A 26201-nucleotide genomic window follows, 5' to 3' on the forward strand; every position below is an offset into this window, starting at 1 on the left:
CAACGTGCCAAAATGTTTCTAGAAAGCGCTAAGTTTAAACTACTAATGTTGGATTCGATGATGCACTAAAGTTTAAAATGAATGCGCTAAAGTGGAGCTCAAGTGCGCTAAAGGATGATTTTGAAGCACTAAGAAGTTTCTATTACGCACTCGACTGCCCTAATAGTTTGATTTGGTGGTTTTCTGCAATTTTTGAACTTTGTTTTTAATGATGATAGATGATTTTGTGAAGTAATAAATGAAAGCACAACACCAAAAAGGTAACCATTTCTCTTAGTCCAAATAATGAGTGTATGTTCCGTGAGGATGTGTTAAAATCCCCAATGTTTTAACAGGTTTCAGATACAACAAAATACAATTTAGTCAGACTCTTTACTCAAGGGTCATAAGTAATACCATAGCCCACTAGTCTTGATACTCCATCAGCTCAAACGGCCTTTTCACCCATAGGGGGCACCCATTTTTTTGCCTTTTGCTAGAAATTAACCCAAAGTGAATTGCTTCACAATTGAGTAGTTATCTTGGGAGATATATGGTGAGCGATCTTGGGGGCGGATTCTTCCCTACCCTTGCACTATGATATTACAAATGTTTGGATACTGACTTGGCTCAAAGTTTTTAATGCTAAAGTTCGTAATCAGGCTTCCCGTTCGGCCGTTAGTGATAAACTCCCTTAGGAATCTTCCCAACCTTTAGAACAAAAGCTTTACGTATCGTAAAGATACTGGGGGAAGGCTAATCGCTGCGCGTAACCATTGAAAAGGACTTTTGTCACTTTCCACTTTTGATTATAGTGGGTTGGAACACTTGACATCAAAGTTGTTCCCCATTTAGGTCGTTCCCCTCACACAGGCCAAAGAATGGCTTTAAGAGTTGTTCAACTCCTCGGGAGGGCAGGTTTGCTAAAGGATTTAATGCAATAAACACTGAAAGTGTAAGAGCGGTCTAGCTTTTTGATCACCCAGTTAAGGGGAGAGCATATTCTTTCCACTTTCGAATCAAAGCACACAAGTGTTTGTTTTAACTCTTTATTGCAATGATTTGGTAAAATCTATATGAAGATATTGCTCCACAAAAACATGGTGTTTATTTTATCCCATCAAATCAGTGATTATCTAATCTAGTAAAGGAACCTGGTCAACAAAGCAAAACCTTGATTTTGTGTCAACAAAATAAAACTGGTAAAAGGGGGAAGAACTTCCCTCTTTAACTTGAATAAAATAGGACAAGTGTGATTCTTTTACTTTGCAAAAATTGAAGTTGATCCTTTTATGCACCAAAGGGTGGTGAGGTTCTTTTTAAAGCTTTTTCTTGCAAAAATAGAAAGATTGTCTTATTCTTTTTAATAACCCAAAAGGAAAGTTTTTCTCCTATGAAAGCAAGAAAGATTTTTGATTGTGGTTCTTTTTATGTACCCAAATGAGATGTGAGTTAAATTTTATCCTTTAAACAAGAATTAAAAGACTTCAAACTTTTAACTAACTTAGCTAGGTTAGTAAAAAAAATTCAAACTATTTTAAATCCTAACTTAAGAAATAAAAATGGGCTCCCAAAACCTGCAAGAAACTATCAGAAATCCTGCAAAAAGAACAAGTAAAGTAGTTAGCAAAAACACTAGCTTTGTCGACTTCTACAAGTCTAAATCTAATTTTGGTTACAAATTAATTTTTGTTCTCTGTCTGTGATGCACTGCTGAAAATACTATATGCACTACAAAAAACCTGTGATGTGGTATCAAAAGAACTTGAAGCACTAAACGGTTAGCCCGATGCACTGTTCTGTTAAGTTTCTGCGCCGAGATCTATAGGAAAAAAATTTAAAATCCTATGCGCTAAGGGATGGTTTCTATGCACTAGGAAATGACTCCCACATGTTGAAAAGTGTACAAGATGCACTAGAATATTAACCAGATGTGCTAAGGGATGTTCCCCATGCACTAATCCTCCTTTCCTGCATACCTGCAAAGATGGCTAGATTCAAAAACTAATTTGATTTATGGGGTTATGCCCCACGGTGGACACCACAAATGTATGCGAGAAAAGTGGTTCAATGAAACTTAATATGTGAAAATATTCAAAGGACATGTCCACATACCCATGGGACTCTTGGTGCAAGTTATGGAGTCATGAGGAATGACTCAACTTTCCAAGGTGGATTCCATGGTTCTCTATCTCACAAGCTCCCTCAAGCCAATGCCTTTGCTCTTAGATCACTGAGCAAAGTGACTTACGGATGACGGATGCAAGAATGAGAGATGCTTTAGATTAATGTTAACATGAATGCATCCTATTTATACATGATTCTATCAAATGAGTTAAACTAAATTATAAGATGACAAGATTAGTAACAATACTATCCTAACATGTTATACTAGTTATATGATTTAAGCTAATGATAATAGAAATTCTCTAAAATGCTTATTAGATTAATTCCTATTACAAAGAGAGGCTAGATGCATGCTAAAATTGAGTATAAGTGTGATGCTAAAAACTTGGATGATCCAAATGAAGGAATGAGAGCTCTATTTATAGAGAAAATAGGGAAATGGATGGTGAGGATTGAAGTATCTAATCAAGGGTCAGGATTGAAAGTTATCAATCTATGTTTACAATTTCCATCAATGAAATGGTGACAATTGTCAACATAAGACTCCTTGAGAGGAGAGGTAAGAAGCATTAAATGCTTGAGAAGACCTCATGGTTACCTTAGAAGGTAAGGGTTAAGGTTAGGTTAGGGTTATCCAATGGATAAAGCTTTTACCCAAGGGGTAAACTCTTGTGCAAAGGTTAAAGGGATAACCATGGTCAAAGAAATCAATGTTTGATGAGACCCCTGGGTTAGAAGAGGGTTGAGTTAGGCAAAAAGTCTCTAACCATGCCACTAAGGGTTAGTTAACCATTAATGGTTTGAAGACTTTGGGGACAAATTTGTAAGAGTCCTTCCAAATTTGGGGGTATTCAACAAGTTAGCTTGTTGAAGGCATAAAGGCTTTAATGCCTTTGGAAGACTTTACTCCAAATTTGAGAAGTGACCTCCTCAAATTTAGGGAAAGGGGATATTTGATGGGTTTAGGCTAATTGATTAGGATTAGATAGGTTATAGAAGAATTTAGGAAGAGGGTTAGGATGTAAGTGGATGAGGGATAATAGGATTTAATTAAAATAAATTTCTTTATTTCAACTTGGTTGCAAGTTGGGGATTTAAATAAATTAGATTTATTTAATTGGGGTGAACTATTTAATTTAAATGTAAATTTAATTAAAAAGTAGAGAGAAGAGATTTAATTAAATAAAATGATTTATTCAATTAAATGATATAAAAGACTTAAGTGAATTTAAATAAATAAATTGAATAATTTATTTAATTAAATAGAAGAATGTGGATGATTTAATTAAATTAGATTTAACTAAATAGAGGAATGAGAATAAAATGAACATTAAATATTCATTTAGGAATATGGTCATTTTTATACGTCTACAATAACCATTTCATATACCTCACTCTATCGATGAGACACCTTCTTTGTTGCATTGGTTCACTCTTCTGCTACTCTCGTATGTTGTTGTATTGCTGGTAAACTCTACCGGTTCACCTCTAATATTCTTTTTCTTTGCTAGATCTTCTCCTTGCTAGTCTTCTCTTTAGTCCTCTCAACTGTCTTCTTGTTGGTACAAGCACATACTAGTTATCTCCTCTGATACAATCTAGCTGATATACTAGTTGCTCAAACCATACCGGTTAAACCTTTTGTTAAACCCTATCACTAGTTTACCTATACTCACTCAGTCACTGTTACCTTCAACTATTTTTCTTCTGATTGATCTAACTCTCTCATGCAACATTCAATCACTTCGCAACAACTCTATCTTCTTCCATTCAATAACACTATACAATATATTTGGCTCGCATACATATAGCCAGGTTTTCCTACCAAGAATCAATTAAAACTTGAGGTAATTAGGGTTTCCTCATTAACCTCAAGGAAAACCAAATTCAATCAGATCTTATCCGACCTGATCACACAGACAACTATTTGCATATCACCACCATTGTCATGCCTTCTTGATCACACCTTCTATCTTTGGGAATTTGCTTTTTACTCTGTCAGTTGATTTCTTGGTCAATCATCAAGATTGGTCTTGCAGTTTCCTTCATCTACCTCGATCTCCTCAATCACTCTGAGCTGGCTCTATGTTGTCCTCCAAACCTTGAGCTGCAAACATCTACAATGACTGTGCAACTCATCCCATGATTTGTGGTTGTTTCATTAATTTTGACTAACTAGTCCAACAACCATGTCGATGGAAACTTCATGACCTCTGTATGCTTTCCACCTTAGCTCCACATGGCACCTTCATTGATTGGCTACCAACTTGCATCTTTGTGTCAGTTCAGACAAGATCACCGATCAAACACACAACCGGTTCTTCTTTTATGATGGTTCACTAACCTTACCGATATCTCACACTTTGCTAGTTAACCTTTATGTCTTCTCTTTGTTGAACTACTGGTGGTACACCTTAACTGATCGCTAGACATGTCTATCCATAGCATGCTCATTCCCACAAAGTGGGAAGTCTTCTGCATCAACACCTTGTCCATATTATCGGTGGACTTACATACCAGTAAACCACCTTGATGACACCATGTCATCAATATTCAACTATTTTCATCTGAGGCATCTTCATGCCAGTTGCATTCTCTATTTGTAGTTTCTCAGCCTTGCCTTCTTCATCATCAAACCAAACATCATCTCTACCGATTTTTCAAAGTGACAAACTCATCAGTTCTTCACCTATCCCTACAACTTAACATGTCATCTCTGTTGGTCCAGTGCATATCCCCGATCTCATGCACTTGAGGCATTCCATTGATTTGCTGATAGATCCAGTGTGAGCCTTCAAACACCTACCTTCTACTTCTATCTTCTCTCACAGAACTAAGATGCATACTTTTCATAGTAGGAGATAAGCTCCACATACTGGTGGTAGTGGATCCATGCCATCTGTATCCTACAATGCACTCATGCCGATTCCATGTTTGTGCAGCATATCTTCAAACAAGCACATGTGATTTGATGCAGGAATTTTCACTATCAGTCATCTCTTCACATGGTGACTACATCTTCATTCGATGGGAGTCCCATTTTTCTTCATCCATGTAGCATACTGATGATTAGTTTTTCCTTCTCCTCTTGCATTGATGTGATTTAGGTAGCATTCCACCTCTTCATCACAAACAACAACTCAAGAGCCTTACCCATCTTTCTTGTACACTGGTCATAATCTTGTCGGTTGATAGCCACTCACTTGGTTGATTTGTCTTCTCCATGTCAACACATCACTTAATAGTTGAGATGCTCTCCTTACCAATTATGAACTGTATCAGTATCCTATCCATCTCAATCACACAAGTCAACCACTAACTTGTGTACTAGTGACTCTGGTGGTCATTCCTCTGAATGACATTCTCTTCTTTACCTTATCAATGTTCTGCAACACAAGGTGATATCAAAGATATCTTATCTTGTACTCCTGCATGACAGTGTTGCACAAACATCTCTTCTACTAGTAGTCATCCCATACCGATTGACATCAATGACAACACAATGCCAACAATCTCCCCCTTTGGAATTGATCTCAACTCATGTAGTATCCAAAATACTACATAATCTTTCTCCCCCTTTGACAATAATGGCAAGGGGCACTATCAGGATATCATTCCACCTTGTTTTTATTGGGCATTAACATAAATCTTTCTCCTCCTTTAACTTTACTGGATGCATGTGCTCTTTGGATACCACTTGTTATGTCTTCTCAAGGAGCAACACTTGAGATGGAGGACTCAACCATCAACTGACACCAATTGAGTATGCAAATTTGATACCATTTGATAAAATACTCAATTTCAGAAGGATGTGTCAGTGAATACTACTCACCTGCCGATCAAACTGCATCACTTCCCGCTTAATCCCAAATTTCTTTATAATCAAATGTGATTGTACCATGAATACACCTAGCCAAATGACAAGTAGATACCCTTAACCATGAAATTATCCTAGGTATTCCTACTGCAATTTCTAAGATTTGCAGTTTGAGTAGTGAGTACACTTACACTTACAAGTTCAAGCATGTCGGCGCAACTTCAAAAACACTTGAACTCCCCCTGAGTCATACATTTCAAGTCCTCATCTTCAGTCAAGTCCAATACTGGGACTCCAATTTTCACCATATACTGGTTGAGTTGTGCAACTATGATCATCTGATAATCTTTCAGCTTCATTATTTCCACCACAGCCTATGACATGATCCTAGATCTACACAATGCACTAGTACATTTGGAGCTGATTTTCGACGGTCATTTGTCAGATTTACGATGAATTTTCGTCAGAGTGCCGACAAAATCAATTGTCAAAAACTTGGCATTGGATTGGTCGACGATGCCATGCCCGTTGGAAATATGACAATCCAATGGACTCTGTCGACAGTCAAATAAGTCGTCGGAATCAGTAGATTTCGTCGCAAAGCCAACGACAATTTAGAATTTCGCACTGATGGTGATGCTGTTTATCTGACACTTGTGTTGTCGGTCTATTCGGAGACATTGACGATCATCCAACTATGAAGTGCCATCTCATGTACAACATCCTTGTTGGATGTTTGTGTGGTTTGAGTTAGAAGTGCGACAACTCCAGAACATTTCACTGATGAGAACATTGTATGTTTGCTATTTACATCGTCGGTCAAAAGCTTGGTATTCATCATAATTCTGATGATGATAATTTTTATCAAAAAAAAATTATTATTATCCAGTCATTGATATGTACAGCGAATGATATTCTATCCCCACCACCTACCAGTAGGGGCATAGGTTTGAGGCTAATATGAGGGGCATGGTTTCAAGCTAATATGATCAGGTGCACCATGGTTGAGATGGTCCAACTCCCTAGTCTCACTCTATGACTAAGCTTATGCCATATCTAAATCAAAGACATCTCAAATACATCATCGGTGGAAAGCTACAAAATGCCATTTTCATACATAAGCAAGACATGTACAATTAGGCACAATCACCAAGAGAATGGTAAAAAGTGTGTTTGAGATCATTGTCCTAATTGTGGTGTGGTCATGAAGGGATCACCGTAAATTTGTCAACCTCTTCATGACCACACCATAATTAGGACAATGATCTCAAATACACTTTGTTCTCTTGGTGATTGTGCCCAATTGTGTATGGCTTGCTTATGTATGAAATGGCATTTTACAGCTTTCCACCGATGATGTATTTGAGATGTCTTTGATTTAGATATGGCATGAGCTTAGTCGTAGAGTGAGACTAGGGATTTGGACCATCTCAACCATGGTGCGCCTACATATGTATATAGTTTTGTGTATTTATTAAAGATTTTCATTTAATTTTGAGCATTTTGGTTAGCAAATCATGGGTGCACTTTACATTCTTGTTGTTATCCAATTCACTTACTTTAACTTTCTTTCTTTCTTTAGATTTGGGGTCTAGAGCTCCTCCCTAAGCAAAGATTGTTGGTTTTGTCTCCCTTGCTTTGGTTGGAGAGTTTCTTGCTATCTCTGGTAGTTAGACCATAGAGTTTAGCTTTTGTTAGATTCATTAAGCTTTTTATTTTTTGTGTAGTGTCTTTCTTGATATGCTTGATTAGGATAGTGTTTAATCTTTAATTTGCTAACCTTAATGACTAACATTTGTTTCATGTGCTTCTCTTTGTGTGTGTAGCAATCGAATAGGTTTTTCTAACTATCCTTCTTTTTGTAGAGCATCATATACATATAAATATTATGTATATATCTATATATCTACATATACATATATGACCAAATCCTATATATCATTTGGTTTGATTTTATTATTGTTTGTTTTCACATATGATATTATTATAATACCTAATGTTATATCCCTATTTACAATTACAATTTGCAAGTAAATATTTTATTCGAATCTACAATATGAAACACAGAGTTTTACTAGAAGAACAAAAGTAACCTTATCTCCTTTAGATAATATCACAAGCAACTGCCTGTAGAAAAATGTAGTAATCTGCAATGGTTCGAATCCACTTCCAGGATTCACTAAAATGCTTCATTTCAGTTTTTTACCTTATTGTTTACAGGTGGAAAGCCTGAGGTTTAATGTTGAAATTGGTTGCTCTAATACCATATGTAATATTCCATTAATTCTATACTTAAAGAAAATAAATTGTGATCTATATTAAGATAACAAATTGAGCATTTCAAAATAAAACATAACTACTTCAGTTGAAGGAGAAAACTAACTAAATGTTCTTCAACATAATAAGTATCCAACTAATTTATCTAAAAGGAAGGTAATCTTTTAATGATAAAAAAAATTGAACAAATATTATTAAGCTAATCAATATGAGAAAGGAATTCAAATAGCAAGTTTCATTTTTGAGGGAAGAGATAAAGGTTTAGAGGTTACAATTCATTTAACTTTTCAACTGAAAATTTTTTGTATCAAGCCTCGACATAGTTTGGAATAGGGATAACATCATCAAGGGCTTCTCCATTCAATCATAGACTTTCCAGTCTCCCATGCCCCTTCCAATTGGAAGAGACCCAACCCTTCATGAGGGTGCATTATAAGGATTGGGTCTCTTTTACATCTGGCCATCTGATCTTGGTGTTCAAAACCTACACGCAACTAGTCAGTCACACACTATAGGTAACCCCTAACTACTATGACCATCTGACTAGTAGGTGTATCTAGTTCATGTGATCTAACAATCACTTAGATAAAGCATCACCATCTTGGCCAAGGTTTTAACATTGCAAGCACCAATGCATTGTTAGTGTTCACCTCCCTTGCTCGACTTGTACATCCAATTCTTGAGCTCAACAAACTCACTAGTTACCAACCATCTAAACAAGCCATCTGCTTAATGTGTACTAACAATAATGGTTATTAACGACCATCATATGATAAATATCATACACTTGAGCCAACTAACTCACTGGTTTACTAACCAACTATCTAGTGAACTGCTTAATGTCTACTAAGAATAATGGTCATAAATGACCATCATAAGATAATTAACATACACTTGAGTCAGTTGATTCATTGGTTATACAACTTCTAGGTTTAGCTGATCCAATTCATTACATAGCAGTCTCATGTCTACTAACATTAACAGTTTACAAGGACCTTCATGGGATTGTGACATAACCTAACTAGCCAACTGCTACAAATCCCCTATCTCTAACAAGCTTCAACTGTCATCATGGAATTAAACCTAATACAACATTGGTTCCCTTATTACGGTATCAATGAAAATAATGATTTCTTCCAAAGATAGATGGCTTCTATGATTTAATCTCTCAAATCAAGATATTTTACTTAATTCGGATTTGATGCTCAACAGGTTCCACAAGCTACACCTTCAATTTATGTCCTAGCACATCACCACAAGGAGGAAGGTTTATAAGAAAAGGGCTGCATGCAACAGTCAAAGGGTTACTTCAAAGTTTGAATGAGAGGTTTGCCTCTTCGATGAAGGAGTTTCATAAAAATATGAAGAGAATCCATAAGGACATTTACAAAGCACCTCATGCCAACACCATGCAAACCACATGCAGAGTTTAGGTGTGATATAAGTTAGCATCAAATCTTCTGGAGAGAAATTGTCATAGTCATAACAGTAGATATACACATTTGGAGGTAGGGTTTTCAGAACCCTATTTTAGATTTTTTAGTATCTTATTGTTTAAATCATGCATTAGATATGCCTACAATACTAATGATTCAAGCAAAAGTCTGGTTAAAGGAGAAATCTAATTATCTATAAAAAATAATATAGTTCCAGCTTTGTGCTATGACAACATCTATAAGTTTGTCAATGCTTTCTTTCTCACCATAAGGGTTCCACATATTATTTAAAAGGGTTGATTGTCTTGCTAGATTTTCTTTTTCCTTGAAGTGAGCAAATCCATAGGTCTCTTTTGTTCCCTAGGATAGCTTAGAAAGCATAGTCATGCAAAAGTCATTTAGTGAAATAATCAAGAGTTTTTAATCCCAAAATAAATCTCAATCATAAATAGAAAAGGTGCAATAGTAGGATTGACACAAACCAGATAAAGATCAAGTACGGGAAGCAGTGAGTCAAATTCAAAAGACAAAGACATCATATGATCATTGTGTAGTGATCTAAAATTCAAATTATAGAAAGGTATTGTGAATATAAGATAGAAACCATCCTAGGAGCCTCCAATATATCAAAAGTTGAGAAAGTAGCAAGCTTACTATACAAAGACAATGATCACTATAAAGTTGCAGTCAAGTTCAAAGCACTGATTTATGGTAACAAAGGGTTTCATATGGGGATAGAGCAGTCTCATGAAATATCATGACAGTCATAATCATAAACTAAAGAGTAGTCAAATCTTCAAGATAGATTGGTGATAGGGCAATCATTCATTAATTATTTTGGACATTTCAAGCTATATTTTCCTAATAGATGGTCAAGTATAGAACAACAACACTCAGAAAATATAGTCTAGAGAGATTGCAGTCTACAATAAAGCCAGTAGGCAATCATACCTAATACCAAATAAAATGACAGTAATCAAGTCTACTGAGTGAAAAAGAGTAGGGTATAAGTTTCTAAAAGGTCTTTTCAAACCTTAACAACAAATAACACGTTATTGTTGCAGAATTGTCAAAACTTGACAAGAACAACACCTTATAACCTCAAGAGGTGTAGCAGTCATAGGGCAACTCATGTCAAATGTGCAACTCAATACAATAAATAATCTTGGTTTGTATCCCTATAGCATCATAATGCAATCCTTGACCAAGTATGCATACAAGAAACATCTAGTTCTATTAAGGCACAAGCATCAAAGTCAGAGGTTATGACAACTAGTCAAAAACATCAAGTACAAAAAGGTTAGTCTCAGTCACTAGAACATAATTTGCAACATGCATTAGGAGTTGTCCTCCTTACCAATAGTGCAACATTAAAAAGGTATTATCAAAGCTACAACCAAAATTCAAAGAGGAAGCTTACAAAAAAAGGACAAAGCTAGGTACAGTCATAAGTCAAGGCAAATACATAGTTGAAACTCAGTCCAAAATAGTGAAGAAGTGCAACAAATGACATGAGAATTCTAAAGAAGTATTATAGCTATCATGAGTCAAGGATTAATGAAGATATTTTTTCCATCCATGATACAATCTCAAGCACACTTTTTACCGTTCTCTTGGTGATTGTGCCCAATTGTGTATGTCTTGCTTATGTATGAAAATGGCATTTTGCAGCTTTCCACCGACAATGTATTTGAGATGTCTTTGATTTAGATATGGCATGAGCTTAGTCGTAGAGTGAGACTAGGGAGTTGGACCATCTCAACCATGGTGCGCCTACATATGTATATAGTTTTGTGTATTCATTAAAGATTTTCATTTAATTTTAATCAACTAAAGAAAAATATTCATGACTTACAAGTAATAAAAAAACTTACAAGGATGAGGCATATTCATTACTTACAAGTAATAAAAAAACTTACAAGGATGAGACATATTCATAACTTTTGCAGTCCTACCTTGGATATCAACACTAGAAGCAAATCATATTGTTCATGTATAGACAAGACAATATGGGATTTCATTATACCCAACAACTTGTGGTGTTTTTGTTCGTGTTGGCTCTATTGGACCATGCAATTAAGATTCAATATACATTATTCAATAAGATTAACTATGCAACATAATGAAATATTGAAAAGTGTGTTATCTTGTTGAGCTTTTCTTGGTTTCGAGAATAGTTTAATATTCTCTACTTAACAGGGCCAACCACGTGAAGGTGGAAGCTCATTTGGCCCATCCTCCCCCCCTTAACATCACTCTAAATTCCCTGTTAACATCTTATAACATTCATTCATTCATTCTTTCTACCATTAATAAAATATAGAATTCATTCATTAATAACACATAACGTTCATTAACACATAACATTGACTAACATTAATTAACATGCAACATTCATCAATATTAATTAAAACATATCATCCATAACCATTAATTAGCACATAATTACATCCACTAACACATAAAAATCAGTTATTATCAAATAAGTTAGATTACAATCATTTCTTTCTTTGTTTTTTATTTGAAGATATGAAAAGATTAAGTGGAACATCGATTTCTTCATCATTTCCCCCCTTTGCAGATGTTCTGCCAACTGTTCGTGATCCCGATGTATGCCTAGTCCTATACTGAGAATGAGGACACTGAAGCAAACGGGGGTGCTCTGCAATAACAAAGAAATGGATTAAATTCAAAAAAAAATATTATTATTGTTAAAGTATTTCATTAATTTAGAGAACATAATTGTTGTGCTCTTTACCTGATGGGGCCACATCATTTTGTGTAGCCTCAGCCTCAAAATGTTGAACACCCTCTAGATCATCTAGAGTTGAAATAGTAAAGGTTACATCAATGTTGAACACCAATTGCAATTATATGTGTTTAAATCAATAACAATGGTCCTCTTTACCTGACAACCACCTACAAGGTATTGAGGACGCAAAAAAATATATTACATAACAAGTTAAACAAATCACACATATAATATCTATACAATGAACTAAACAAATATCACTACTTACCTCATGTATTTTCCAAGATCATATATGACTTGCTTGACATTATTGTCGAAGTCGTCTAGGAGAGATAGAGGTAGAACGTATTGCAACAATTATAAAATTATCTTTTCATGTTTTTGTAACATAATGAAAAGTACATGTACGCACAGTACTTAAATACATACTAAAAACACAATCATGTGTTTTCATCCCTGGCCCAAATTCACTTTTCTTTGATATGAGATTGTTTATGTTTGCAACAAATCCTGTGGGAAATCAAATTTTTTGTATGAATTCTTTTATAGCATTTCTTTGCTGGTCCGTTAATAACCAAGGAAGCTCACTTATATTAATCTGGTCTCCATGGCTATTTGATTGAATGACATTTATCATTTCATGATTGGAATCCTAAATGTCACTACATATTTTGACAATTTTTTCTTTGTTACACCTTCCATCCAATATTTTCCATACTGTCTCTATTATATTCTTTCCAATATGCATACTATCAAACAAATGAACAATTTGTAATTGCTCGTAGTAGGGAAACCTACTAAATTGTCAAGGATAACTTTTTAGTCCCTTAGGAAGGTGGTCATTTATGCCTTCACGACCTTCATGATCATCAATCACATCATCAGTAAACAAAAAAAAGTAGAAAAGATGTTTTATGACAAACCGATAGATGGAATGGCATTACCTTGATGATTAATTCTATTATATTCCAACTTCCACAGGTGAGGTGTTATTCTTTGTGGCTTTGATGTATTCTCTTCTTTCCCATTGAAAAGATGTTTTTCAGTATTTTGATACTTATGATTTTTGTGGAGAAAGTGCCTATACTCATCAAACACCTACTTTCCTAAACTTTTTGAATGACAAGATTTCATCTTTAGACCACAAACAAGACATGCAAATTTTCATTTTGTTTAAAAACCTACAAGATAATATATAATTAGATTAAATATGATAATTTTTTGAATTATAATGTTCATGCACAACTTAAATACTATAACATACCACAAAAATGTGTTAGCCCTGGGGCATCGTGTATTGTCCATAGAAGCATCACATGGAATTGAAATTGTCTTTGTCCTATTGGTCTAGAGGTGTCATACATAGTGACACCATTCCATAACTCCAGCAACTCGTCGATAAGAGGCTCGATATATACATTCATATCTTTAACTTGGTACTTACCTAATTGAATGAACAAAAACATTACATAATTATTATGACCATTTTACTGCAATATTTATAATTAAATTTAGACGACTATACTTAAATGATAAAATACCTGAAACAATCATTGCCAACATTATGTGCTCCCTCTTTATTGAAATCCATGGAGGAATGTTATTGTTGATAACAAAAACAAGCCACACTAAGTAAACAAATCTCATCTCTCCAAATGGATTGACACCATCCGCTGCCAGTGAAAGCCTAAGATTACGAGGTTCTTCTTTAAAGTGTGGCCACTTTTCCTCTATGTCCATAAATGCTGAACCATCCACAGGCATTCGAATGATGTCATCTTGACTTCTATTGTGTGCATGGTAATCCATAAATTGTGTCAAGTTAGTGCACTTGAATAATCGTTGCATATGTGGAATAATGGGAATATAGCGAAGAACCTTGCGAGCAACTCTTTTTGTGATTTGATCTATTCGATATCTACTGATATGACATTCAAGGCATTCAGTTCAAAATTCATGTTGTTTGTGATATATAATATGATCATTGGGACAAGCATCTATTTCTTGATACTCCATTCCAATATCTTTCATAACGACAGATAATTCTCGATATGAGTGAGGTAGAATATTTGATGGTGGTAACAAAAACTCACCTATCAATCTACAACAAAAAAATATAATTTTTTATAATAAATAATATTAATGGTATAGCATGATTCATAGTTTATTATGACATATATGACATACCTTAACATATGTGATATTGTTATGTTGGATAAACCATTCATAACCTTCAAGTTCACCAACAACAATACAAAGGAGAGAAGAGTTGCCTCCAAGCCTTCATAAAGGGCCTCAGATGCCTTCTCAAGTAGAGGGACATCATGAGAAACATCAAGGTCATCTTCATCATCATGATCAGTTGCACGAGTACTAAATGAGTCATGGATCAATGTATTTGTACCATCATCTTCAATTGTGTTTTCTGGCTCATGATCGTCATCTTCCATGGGATCATTATCTTCACCTTCAATATTCACACCTCCATGTTCGTTCACTTTAAAAACCATATTCTCAGGGTTGTGGTGGTCCATACCATGTGCTCTGGGGTGCTCGACCTATATAAAATTGATAAACATAAATAAACTGTGATCATGATCTCATCATCATGTGATTTATTATGTATATAAATTGTTAAAACGATATAATGAAAAACTTACCAATGGATGATAATCATGTCCACCTTCAATGTGACCATGCAGCCTACAATGTTTCTTCACTATTTTGATTAGAAGTCTTCTAGTCTTTAACCCCTTGCAAATTTTTCATGGACAATAACATTTTCCATGACCTTTTCTTTTCAAGTTAGACCACAATCTAGCAATTGTCTCCTTATTTTGCTGTTCGTTGATATTGTCTAACATGGTCTTTCCTCACTTGCAAGAAAATAGAAATTATCATCATTGAACAAAGAATCTTATTGAATTTAGATTTCTAGTTTGCTTATGGTACATCACACAACATGGAAAACAAGAAATATTCAATAAATAATAGGATTCATTGATCTAGTATTATCACAATCTGCACTTGGCCTTCAATATTTTCTCCTCCTAACACTATTTATCCATTACTTGTCAAGTACAAAACTCTAAAACCCATGGCTATTAAAATACATAAGACAAAATTGTAGCATCTTATAATCATCTATTATAAAACCAAAGCACTTGGGAGTGATTCTTTTGTTTTTCACAGTCCAGGAAAATGGTGTTTACTGGAGCCTTGAATAACTAACTAGAAAGATTTTTAATTCCTTTTCTTTTTCCTTCTGATTTTTTCACTGTCACTTCCATCCTTCGAGTTAGATGCCCTCGCCCTTTTCTTTCTTCTTGTTTTTTCATACTCATTGTCATGCTTTGAATTGTCTTTAGAAAAATATGGGAAGAGGAAGTAGTATCTTCATGTATCAGACATATATAAGCAAGACAATGCCATGGAAGAGCATCTGTGCCAAGTAAGTGGGCAAAAAACTTTACAACAATATGCAGTTTATTTGTTTCCAATCTGTGTATCATATAATATTGTTGTACAAAACACTTATCAAAAAATTCCTCATAAATTTTATTGATCGTACAAAATATTTTCCCAAGAAGACCATAAAAATGAAGATATGTTCTCTCTTGACCAAGTTCAAGCTTGATCTTTAGTAGCTTATGACCAGCTTCCTCAAAATCAACACTTGACAAAAACATCTGCAAACCTAGGGGATGCCATTTGGGATTTCATATAAGACCTACAAAATAGACCCCTCCCACAGATGAGATTCTCTTCAAACAACTCTAGAATGATGTTCTTGATGTTAGATGCATTTACCTTGTTTACTAACCCATTGATACTCTTCTGAAGGGCATCCCATGTCATACGTTGGTATTCCACAGTACTCTTGTCTTCCACATCTTTCATCATTTGAGCTAGCTTGAATGGGGGAATGTAAACACCCCCACTTATTCCAACACCCTTCTCAGCTCCTCTTACAACACCTTCGCCATTCCCATTCTGAGATGGAGCAAACACAACACCAAAATTTTTCACTTTGACTGCCTCTCTGTCCCTCTTGTTTCTAGAAGCCCCTTTACCACTTAATTCATTCTTATTTCTGTACATAATCCCATCAGGAAGCATGAGTTTTTGCATATAAGCTCGCCCAAATATTTTACAGTTATTTTTCATCAAGATTCCCTCAGGAGTTGGCAGATCCTACTTCCATACTTTAATTTTGTTTTCTCAAAGGACAATCTTAAAAATCCATGCATTGCAAACAACTTTTTACACCTTTGTTGGTTGTGGTGGCATCACAGAGAGTTTACATCAATAAATGAAGAACATGCCAATGCTTTCAATGCAGTAGTAGAAGTCTATCTCTTATTCAGTATCTCTAGTGAAACCTCCATGATCTTTTGTTGGAGTAGAATTTGTTATATTCTAGAAAGGGTCTTGTCCTTTGTTGATGAGATATTCATCTACCTCAAGAAATAACTGTTGTTTTTTCCAACAAGAAGTGGAACTAAATGAAGATCTAGCACCATGAAATGAATCCTCAAAAGGATTACTATAGTTAGTTTTGGTAGATAATGATATGGGTAAAATACTAATGTGGCTTTATGAAACATTATGTACTAGCTTAGCATGCTCTAACAACTTTGGTGCGACATGCTACATCCAATTAAGTCTCCATTGGTATCTCTATTGTGTTTATGGATTGGGATTCAATGTACTTTTTTTATACATAGATTTTACTTTCAACTGAGGAGGTTTGTATGTACTTACTTGTCTTTCGATTGTATCCCTATTTCAAGAATTTCTTCTATCAACAAATCATTTTTTGTAAGTTGTACAAGTGGAAGCTTGGACATGCCTTCCATGCTAGCCTTGTTGATACGTTCAACACCATCTTGTGCAACAAATATTTAGAACTCCACTATTCCATTGAAGAGTGAGTAGTAGGGACAATCTAGGACACTTACAAAGGTTTTGCAAGAGAGATAAATAGACCTAAATATTATGGCTTAATAATGATCAATAGGTAAACAGATAAGAAACTCTCAATATCAAAATGACTTTCTCAATTGTCTTTACTAGAAATGGATAGATCTACTAATAAAGGCTTTATGATTGTATGTCAACTTTAGAGTCAATCCAAGAAGAGCTAGAACTAATATGCAATATCTAGATTTATGATCTCTATAATATAACAATCCCATAATTATGTTTCCATGCATCTATACCACAACACAAACATCATGCTAGTGTTCAGCCATAGCAATTGATATCCTAATTATAGAATGTGAAATATGCACATGAATATGATTAAAGATTAAGAAAAACAAAGAAAGATGCTTATTGCAAACATAAATGACTAATGGACAAGAATTGAATTCATTGTAGATAGTTTTGAATATCAAATTCACTTATTTGTGTGCATTTATTAACTCATGTACTTGTGGCCAACCCTTTATCTCTTTCATAAATTAAACATTTATTAATAAAATTAAATAGCTAAGTAATTATGTTTTAGTTGAAACTGAAAATAAAATATTTTTATTTCAGGATAGCTCACACTATTCCCTATCATATTTTAGACTCTCAGTTTTGTTAGTAGTGGCTTGATGTCTTTGGAGCTGATCATTGCATTTCTTTAGTTACGTTTGCCAGCGTACTCCCAGCCTGTGCCAAAATGGGAGCTTTGGAACAAGGTATGGATATTCATCAAAGCATAAAAGATAGAGGAATTTTGTTAGATGTAGTTGCAACTACTTTGTTAGCATGTATGCAAAATGTGGAAGCATAGACAAGGCATGGGAACTGTTTGACGGATTGCCTCAAAGAAATGTGGTTTCCTGGAATGCAATGATTGTCAAATATGCACAAAATGGATTTGTTGAGAAGGATTTAGAAACTTTCAAGCAAATACAATCGGTAGGTGTAAAGCCAAATTCCATGACCATTGCTACTATCCTCTCTACCTATGCCAAAATGGGAGATTTGGAATAGGGTATGGACATTCATTGAAGCATAAAGGACAGAGGAATTTTTTTCGATGTTGTAGTTGCAACTACCCTGGTAGACATGTATGCAAAATGTGGAAGCATAGACAAGGCACGTGAACTATTTGATAGAATGCCTAAAAGAAATGTTGTCTCATGGACTGCAACGATTGCTGGATATGCACAAAATGGATTTGTCAAAAAGGCTTTAGACACTTTCAAGCAAATGAAATTGGAAGGCATAAAGCCAAATTCCACAATCTTTGCCAGCATCCTCCCTACTTGTACAAAAATGGGAGCTTTGAAATAGGGTATGGACATCCATCAAAGCATAATGGATAGAGGAATTTTGTTAGGTGTTGTACTTGCAAATGGCCTACTTGACATGAATGCAAAATGTGGAAACATGGACAAGGCTCGTGAATTGTTTGATACGATACCACAAAGAGATGTGATCTCATGTGAACAATCAATACACGCATATACGGGAGGAAGGGATTGCTACTACAAAATTGAACGCTCACTCCTCAATCATAGTTCTATAGTTTTATGAGATTAAAATAGGGCAATTAACCACCACATGTATATTTTTTGCAACATGAAATTAAAAACTAGGCAATTTGAATCTACCTCCTGCATGGGTTTGCAAGCAATGCCACAAATGCCTTTGATGTGGGTTTGATATTCTTGGGGGTTGAAGTCACCATGAACACCTACGAGGGATTGCAATGCACAAATGAATTCCCCTCTTTTTTTTTTAAGTAATGGGCATTGTCATCAAAATTACGATGAACTCGGGCACTGTTTTGAAAATAAAAAAATTCTCATTGCTAATGCCTTCTTCGTCGAAACCAAATGGGAAATTACTGTTGGAATTATGACGAATGTGGGCATTTTTTCAAAAAAAATCAAATTTGGCCACAATATACCTTCTCCGTCAGAAACCTTAGTTGGAAATCTAGTCCAAATGTATTAGTGATGCTAGACAATGTTATCATCATGCCAAGAATCAAACCGGATAGCCCAAAAATATGCATGCCTGCATGATCAACAACTGGGCCAACATATGTCATTTAGGTCTTTTCCAATGCCACCTAAGACATAAACACCTCATTACATGCTGCCAGGGCTAATGCAATGATCTCCAACCTCATTGTCTTACATAACCTGCAAGTATCTGTTAGCATTCATAACAGTAACATCCTCACTAAAAGAGCAACCTCCTGTAACTCCTAATATTTTGTGTCACTTGGCATTTGATTCCAATTGTTAACCTCCATTCATTGACACATGTAGTAGTGATCCAACTCTAATATGTAGGTGTGTATCCAAGGAAGCCACTACACACACTTATCTTCTTGTTTCTATCCTTCATACTGGCAATGACTTGTTCTTCCATGTGCTCTTCTTTACTAAGGGGATGAATGATCTGGTCAATATACTACTCCCCCTAAGATCTTTTACCTCCTTGAGACCTTAGGATATATCACCTGTGCATTGAATACACAATGCCAGTCCATGGCCTTCTTACTTCATGTTTTCTTGGTCTCACTTTTCTTCTCCTTTTCAGTTAGGGGAGTAGGTTTCTTGTTCTCCTACTAATTGATCCCTACACTTTCGGATTTTGCACCATGATTGGAACTAGTGTTGTAGTAACACCCAATATCCATGCCAATCTCATGATTTGGGAACCTTCTACTATATCGATTTTCTCTTCTTCTTCTGATCATGCCATTGTGTCTGGTTACCAGTTTTCTTGAATTCCTTGATTATGCAGGAACATTTCTCCTTTTGTTCCAAGCAAGTCTACGTTGCTCATATCCCCTATAACTACTCTTGCAATAAGCATGATTATTCCACCGGTTTCCATAGAAATTCATATTCTTCTTCCTGCATTCATAACTTCTATAACCTAATCCATTACAGTTATAACACACAATATTTACATTTTTAAGAACAATAAATTGATTCTTCCTAGCATAACCGGGAGAGGAGATATGCATGCTTTTACCCCTAGATGCATTATGCTCATATGCATGATTTTTATGAGATTTTATATTATTCCTTCTAGATCCCTTTCAACATTCTTCTGCCCTATGGCCATAACCATTACATGCAAAGAAATAACTAGTAAAGGATGGCATATGACTTAGAAATTTATTTTGCCATGCATGGGGAGATCTTACCGCTCTAGCATCTCCATTTCTCCTTCTTTGAGGATGGATCCTGGGTTGTCCATTCTTTGCATTTCCTCCATCTGATCTCTTCTTCTCCCACACTTTCTTTGTCCTGTGGGCAGTAGCACTTCCTCGTCTTCTACTAGTAGGAGATCTTCTTTGTTGTCTTCTTATTTTTCTACTTTTGGTGAGGCTATCTTCTCCCATCTTCCCTTTACCTTTGGGATCTGTATTATTCCTCCTTCTTGCAACACCAATCTTCATTCTTGTTTGCAAGCTTTCACTGGTGGTCTTTAGGTCAACCTTCTTCCGAGGAGAATTTCTAACTATGAAGGTTTGTCCCTTGTTTTCTTCATTTGAGGAGACAAACAAAATGTCATTGCGAGGGACATTCTTACTGGTGGATCATTCACCAGCACCACTTCCTAAACCTTCAATGTTCTTGGCATGCTTTTGCTTCTTCAACATTTTGTCCAAGGAATCACTGCTGCCATCAAACCGGATTCTTACCTTGAGCTGATCCTAATACTTCTCAAGGTCATTTCAGTGAACCTCCATTTCTCCAACTAGTTGCAGATATTCTTTATCTCTAACTTCTAGCTAAGATGCTAGATCATTACACCGGCACTCCTTTGTGCCTTCTTCTTGAGTCTTCAACTTTGAGATGCTTTTCTCATATTCTTCAAGGCATTTTGTTAATCAGTTCTACTCTACAATAGCAACATTCTTGAATAGCTTGTGTTCCTTTCTTACTCTACTAAGTTCTTCAAGTGCATTTACAAGCTCTCCTTCAAAGATTAACTTATGCTTCTTCTTCTTCTTCACTATCAAATAGATCTTGTTGGCTACATCTATCCGCCTTATCTCCTTCTTCTTCATCTTCTTCATTATCACTGCCAAAAACATCATACCAATGGGATCTATCTTCATTCACCTCTTTTTATGTGCGACTCTCAATATCTATCTCATGGACCATGAAGAGATGAGTCTCCTCATCACTATTGCTACTGCAACAATCTGATCTTCCTCTATCATCTGCACATGTATCTATTGCAATGTTCTTCTCACTCTCACAAACTAATTCAGTGGTGCAAGGTTCATTTCCATATAGCTTCTTCAGTCTATCCCATAGACTCTTTGCCCATTTGCATTTATCCACTTGTGAAGAAACACCACCTATGAGCCCACTAAATATAGCCTTCATGGCTTCTTCATTTCACATGCATCTTATTTCTTCTTCAGAGCCTGTGGGAGGATAGACATTCCTAGGGAGACCATTGACAATCGCCATCCATACATCAAACCCTGAAAAAGACATGTAGACTTCCATTCTACAACTCCAAATAGAATAGTTTGAACCATCAAAAACTGGAGCTGAGATTGACACTAAACAGACCATTGTCTTCTTAATCCAAAATTTGCCCAAGCGAGAGAAACCTTGATAAATAGGGAACCTAGGCTTTGATACCAATTGCTAGACACTATGCACCATTGAGAGGGGGGTGAATCAGTGGTTCTCAAACTTTTCCCTTTAACTATCCTTATGAAAGTATATCGCTTAACAAATCTAGCTAAATGCAGACTTCCTAGTTAGTGAGGAGACTAAACACAAATGCATTCACACAAAGGGACATCTCATAATACCAATATGTATGAGGAAAACCCAAGATGGGAAAATCCTCAGTGAGAAATGTTGTTGGAGTCTACTACTCCAATCCAACCTCACAATGACTCTTTGTTATAATGTTTAGGGCCCCAACCCAAGGAGCACCAGCCCAAGGAGCACCAACCCCTAGCTGATTTATGGGATACAATCCAAAGGAGCTACAACCTCCTGCACCATGCTACAACTCAGTGATCACAATGATAACTTCAAATAAAAAATTAGTCATACTATTACAAGTGAATCTTGTAACCATTTCATATACCTCACTCTGTCGATGAGACACCTTGTTTGTTGCATTGGTTCACTCTTCTACTGCTCTCATCTATTGTTGTATTGTGGGTAAACTCTACCAGTTCACAGCTACTCTTCTTCTACTCTTCTCTTCAATCCTCTCAACTATCTTCTTGTCGATACAAGCACCTACTGGTTATCTCCGCTGATGCAATCTAGTTGATATACTGGTTAAACCTTCTATTAAACCCTATCAATGGTTTAACCTACACTCACTCAGTCACTATTATCTTTAGCTATTTTTATTCTGAGTGATCTAGCTCTCTCATGCAACACTCAATCACTTCACAACAACTCTATCTTCTTCCATTGAACAACACTATACAATATCTTTGGCTTGGATACATATAGCCAGGTTTTCCCGCCAGGAACCAATTCAAACTTTAGGTGGTTGGGGTTTCCTCATCAACCTCAAGGTGAACCAAATCCAATTAGATCTTATCTGATTTGATCAAATAGACACCTATTTGTATATCACTACCATTGTTGTGCCTTCTTGATCACACCTTCTATCTTTGGCAATCTATTCTTTACTCTGTCAGTTGATTTCTTGGTCAATCACCAAGATTGGTCCTATGGTTTCCTTCATTTTCCTCGATCTCCTCAATCACTCTAAGCTAGCTCTATGTTGTCCTCCAGACCTCGACCCGCAAACCTCTACAATGGCTCTGCAACTCAACCCATGATTTGTGGCTTTCCATCTCAGCTCCACATGGCACCTTTGTCGACTGACTGCTAGCTTGGAACTTACTGTTGGTTTAGACAGGATCACTAACCAAACACACAACCAGTTCTTCTTTTCTATCAGTTCACTAACCCTACTGATATCTCACACTTTACCAGTTAACCTTTATGTATGCTCTTTACTAAACTGTCAGTGGTACACCTTAACCAGTCGCTAGACATGTCTATCCATAGCATGATTATTCCCACAAAGTGTGAATTCTTCTACATCTCCACCTTGTCCATATTACTGATGGACTTAAATACCGATAAACCACCTTGATGACACCATGTCATCAATCTTCAGTTGTTTTCATCTGAGGCAATTTCATGCTAGTTGCATTCTCTATCTGCACTTTCTCTACCTTTCCTTCTTCATCATCAAACCAGACATCATCTCTATTAATTTCTCAAAGTGATAAACTCATCAATTCTTCAGCTATCCCTGCAACTTAACATGCCATCTCTGTCAGTCTAGTGCATATCCCTAATCTCATGCACTTGAGGCATTCTAGGGAATCACCTATAGATCTGGTGTGAGCCTATAAAATACCTACCTTCTACTTTTGTCTTATCTCACAAAACTCATATGCATACTTTTCATAGTAAGAGATAAGCTCTACATAATGGTAGTCATGGATTCATGCCATCTGCATCCTGCAATGCACTCATGTGGCTTCCTTGTTTGTGTAACATATCTTCAAACAAGCACATGTGATCTGATGTGGGCATTTTCACTGTCAGTCAATTCTTCACATGGTGACTGCATCTTCATCCAGTGGGAGTCCCATTGTTTTGCATCCCCGTAGCATATCAATGACCAGTTCATCCTTCTCCTCTAGTGTTGATGTGATTTAGGTAGCATTCCACCTCTTCATCACAAATAATAGCTCAAGCACCTTGTCCATCCTTCTTGTACATTGGTCATAAGCTTGCCGGTTGAGAGCCACTCACTTGGTTTATTTGTCTTCTCCATGCCAACACATCACTTAACAGTTGACATGCTCTCCTTACCAATGATAGACTATATCGGTAGCCTGTCCATCTCAATCACACAAGTCAACCACTAACTTGTGTACCGATGACTCTAGTGGTCATTCCTTTGAATGGCATTCTCTTATTTACCTTACCAGTGTTCTGCAACACAAGGTGATGTCAAAGATATCTCATCATGTAATCCTACATGACAGTGTTGCACAAACATCTCTTCTATTGGTAGTCATCCCATACCAGTTAACATCAATGACAACACAATGCCAACAACCCCCCCCTCTCAGTGTTCTTGGATTCCAAGAGTTGGTATCAAATATTTGTTCCTCAAAGTAAGTCTAATAGCTTGAGGAAGATCCTGAATCCAGAATCCATGGAGATGTGTTTGAGGCAACAACTTGAAGTTACTCTTCAATAGTTTGAAGATTAAAATTTTAAGAACATAAAGCTAGAAGATGAATTCGGATCTGCAAAATAATTCATTATCACTCTACAATAAAAGATATCTAATGCTCAAGGTAAAAGGATGAGACTTTTGCAAAATCAGGATGATGAAGAGAAGGATGCCCTTAAGGAACAATGTTAGAATCTAACTTAGGAGAATGGTGTGATGAATAATGAAATGCAAGCCCTAACTATGAGGACGTGCAAGGAGATTGAAGACCAGAAGAAGAATGAAGAAAATATTGCTATATCTCTGAAAGATAGATATGAGGAATACATTAGGTTGGTGCATGAGAATGATGTGTTGAGAACTGAATTGGTGGAATCACAGAACATTGAGCAAGATTTGGAAAGAATGGTGATTCTCCTAAGAGGAGATCTAGATGCTACAAATGAATACAAAGATAAGTTCAAGGTTAGTTCTACTAAACTCGATGAGCTATTGAAAGATCAAAGGCGCAAGGGAGACACTAGAGGTCTTGGATTTTAGCATGGAGAAAGCTCTGGTACTACAAATTAGGATGACACATCCGATATCTAGAATAATCAGAAGGCCAACTAGAATTAGAGGTCACCGGTAAGGCAACTCGATGCTCACAAATTAAATGGTAGATGTTTTGTTTGTAAAAAATTTGGTCATATGACAAGGCATTGTAGAAATAGATAAAATCAGGATAAAAGTGCAGTTCCCGGTTAATGTTCAAATTGTGAAATGTATGGTCAAAAGATAGAAGATTGTACAATGAATGTGAAATGTCATGCATGTGGAAAGTTTGGACATATGGCTAATCAATGCTGGTCAAGGAATGGTCAAGGTTATAGTAAGGCAATTTAGAAGAATAATATCACTTGTTATGCATGCAATAAAGTAGGTCATATTGCTAAATTTTGCAAAAGTAAGAAGCTACCGACAGGAAGTGATAAATCTGATGAAAAAGGAAAGAAGAAGGTTGATGACTTTCGAAAGGATTATGAAAATAAGTGGGTTATGAAGTCTGAGGCTCAACTGGCAGAATCAATTGCCCCAGACATTCATTTGGCTGAAGGATATACCCCAGTTACTCAACTGACAGAGCATAATGTTGCTGCACCGGCAGGAAACTCATCCAGTAACTAAGGCATTCACTTTAGGGGGAAGCAAATTGATGACAGATCTTGCATTGCTCCTGGTAGTGGTCTGAAAGCTTGTTTCAGATATTAAGAGAAGTTAGTTTGAAGGTTAAATGATGAAGATTTGTTGGATCTTGGATCTAGTTTGGTTTACTGGTGAGTCACTTTATGAGTTATGGCTTGGTCATCTTTGTTAGTGAATTGGAAGTTTGATCCTAGATGTGATGAAGGGATATTTCTTTGTTATTCTAATACAATCAAAGCATATAGATGTTATAATAAAAGACTGTAGAGAATTGTGAATATTTTTAATCGAAACTTATAAGTGAGAACCGGAAGTGGAGATGATCATAATTGAACTGGTAGCACCTATACCGGAATAGAATGTTGAACCTATTACCCCGATAGTATCATAAAATTCAATAGTGACT

General features: G+C 35.9%; 1 pseudogene; it reads left to right on the plus strand.

Moving 5' to 3' along the window:
* LOC131859342 (probable serine/threonine-protein kinase PBL22) overlaps window positions 1–25777 on the plus strand; it is a 71341-nt pseudogene extending 45564 nt beyond the window's left edge.
* The last annotated feature ends 424 nt before the right edge of the window (window positions 25778–26201 follow it).

Source organism: Cryptomeria japonica, chromosome 10, assembly GCF_030272615.1.
Source record: "Cryptomeria japonica chromosome 10, Sugi_1.0, whole genome shotgun sequence".
NCBI lineage: Eukaryota > Viridiplantae > Streptophyta > Pinopsida > Cupressales > Cupressaceae > Cryptomeria > Cryptomeria japonica.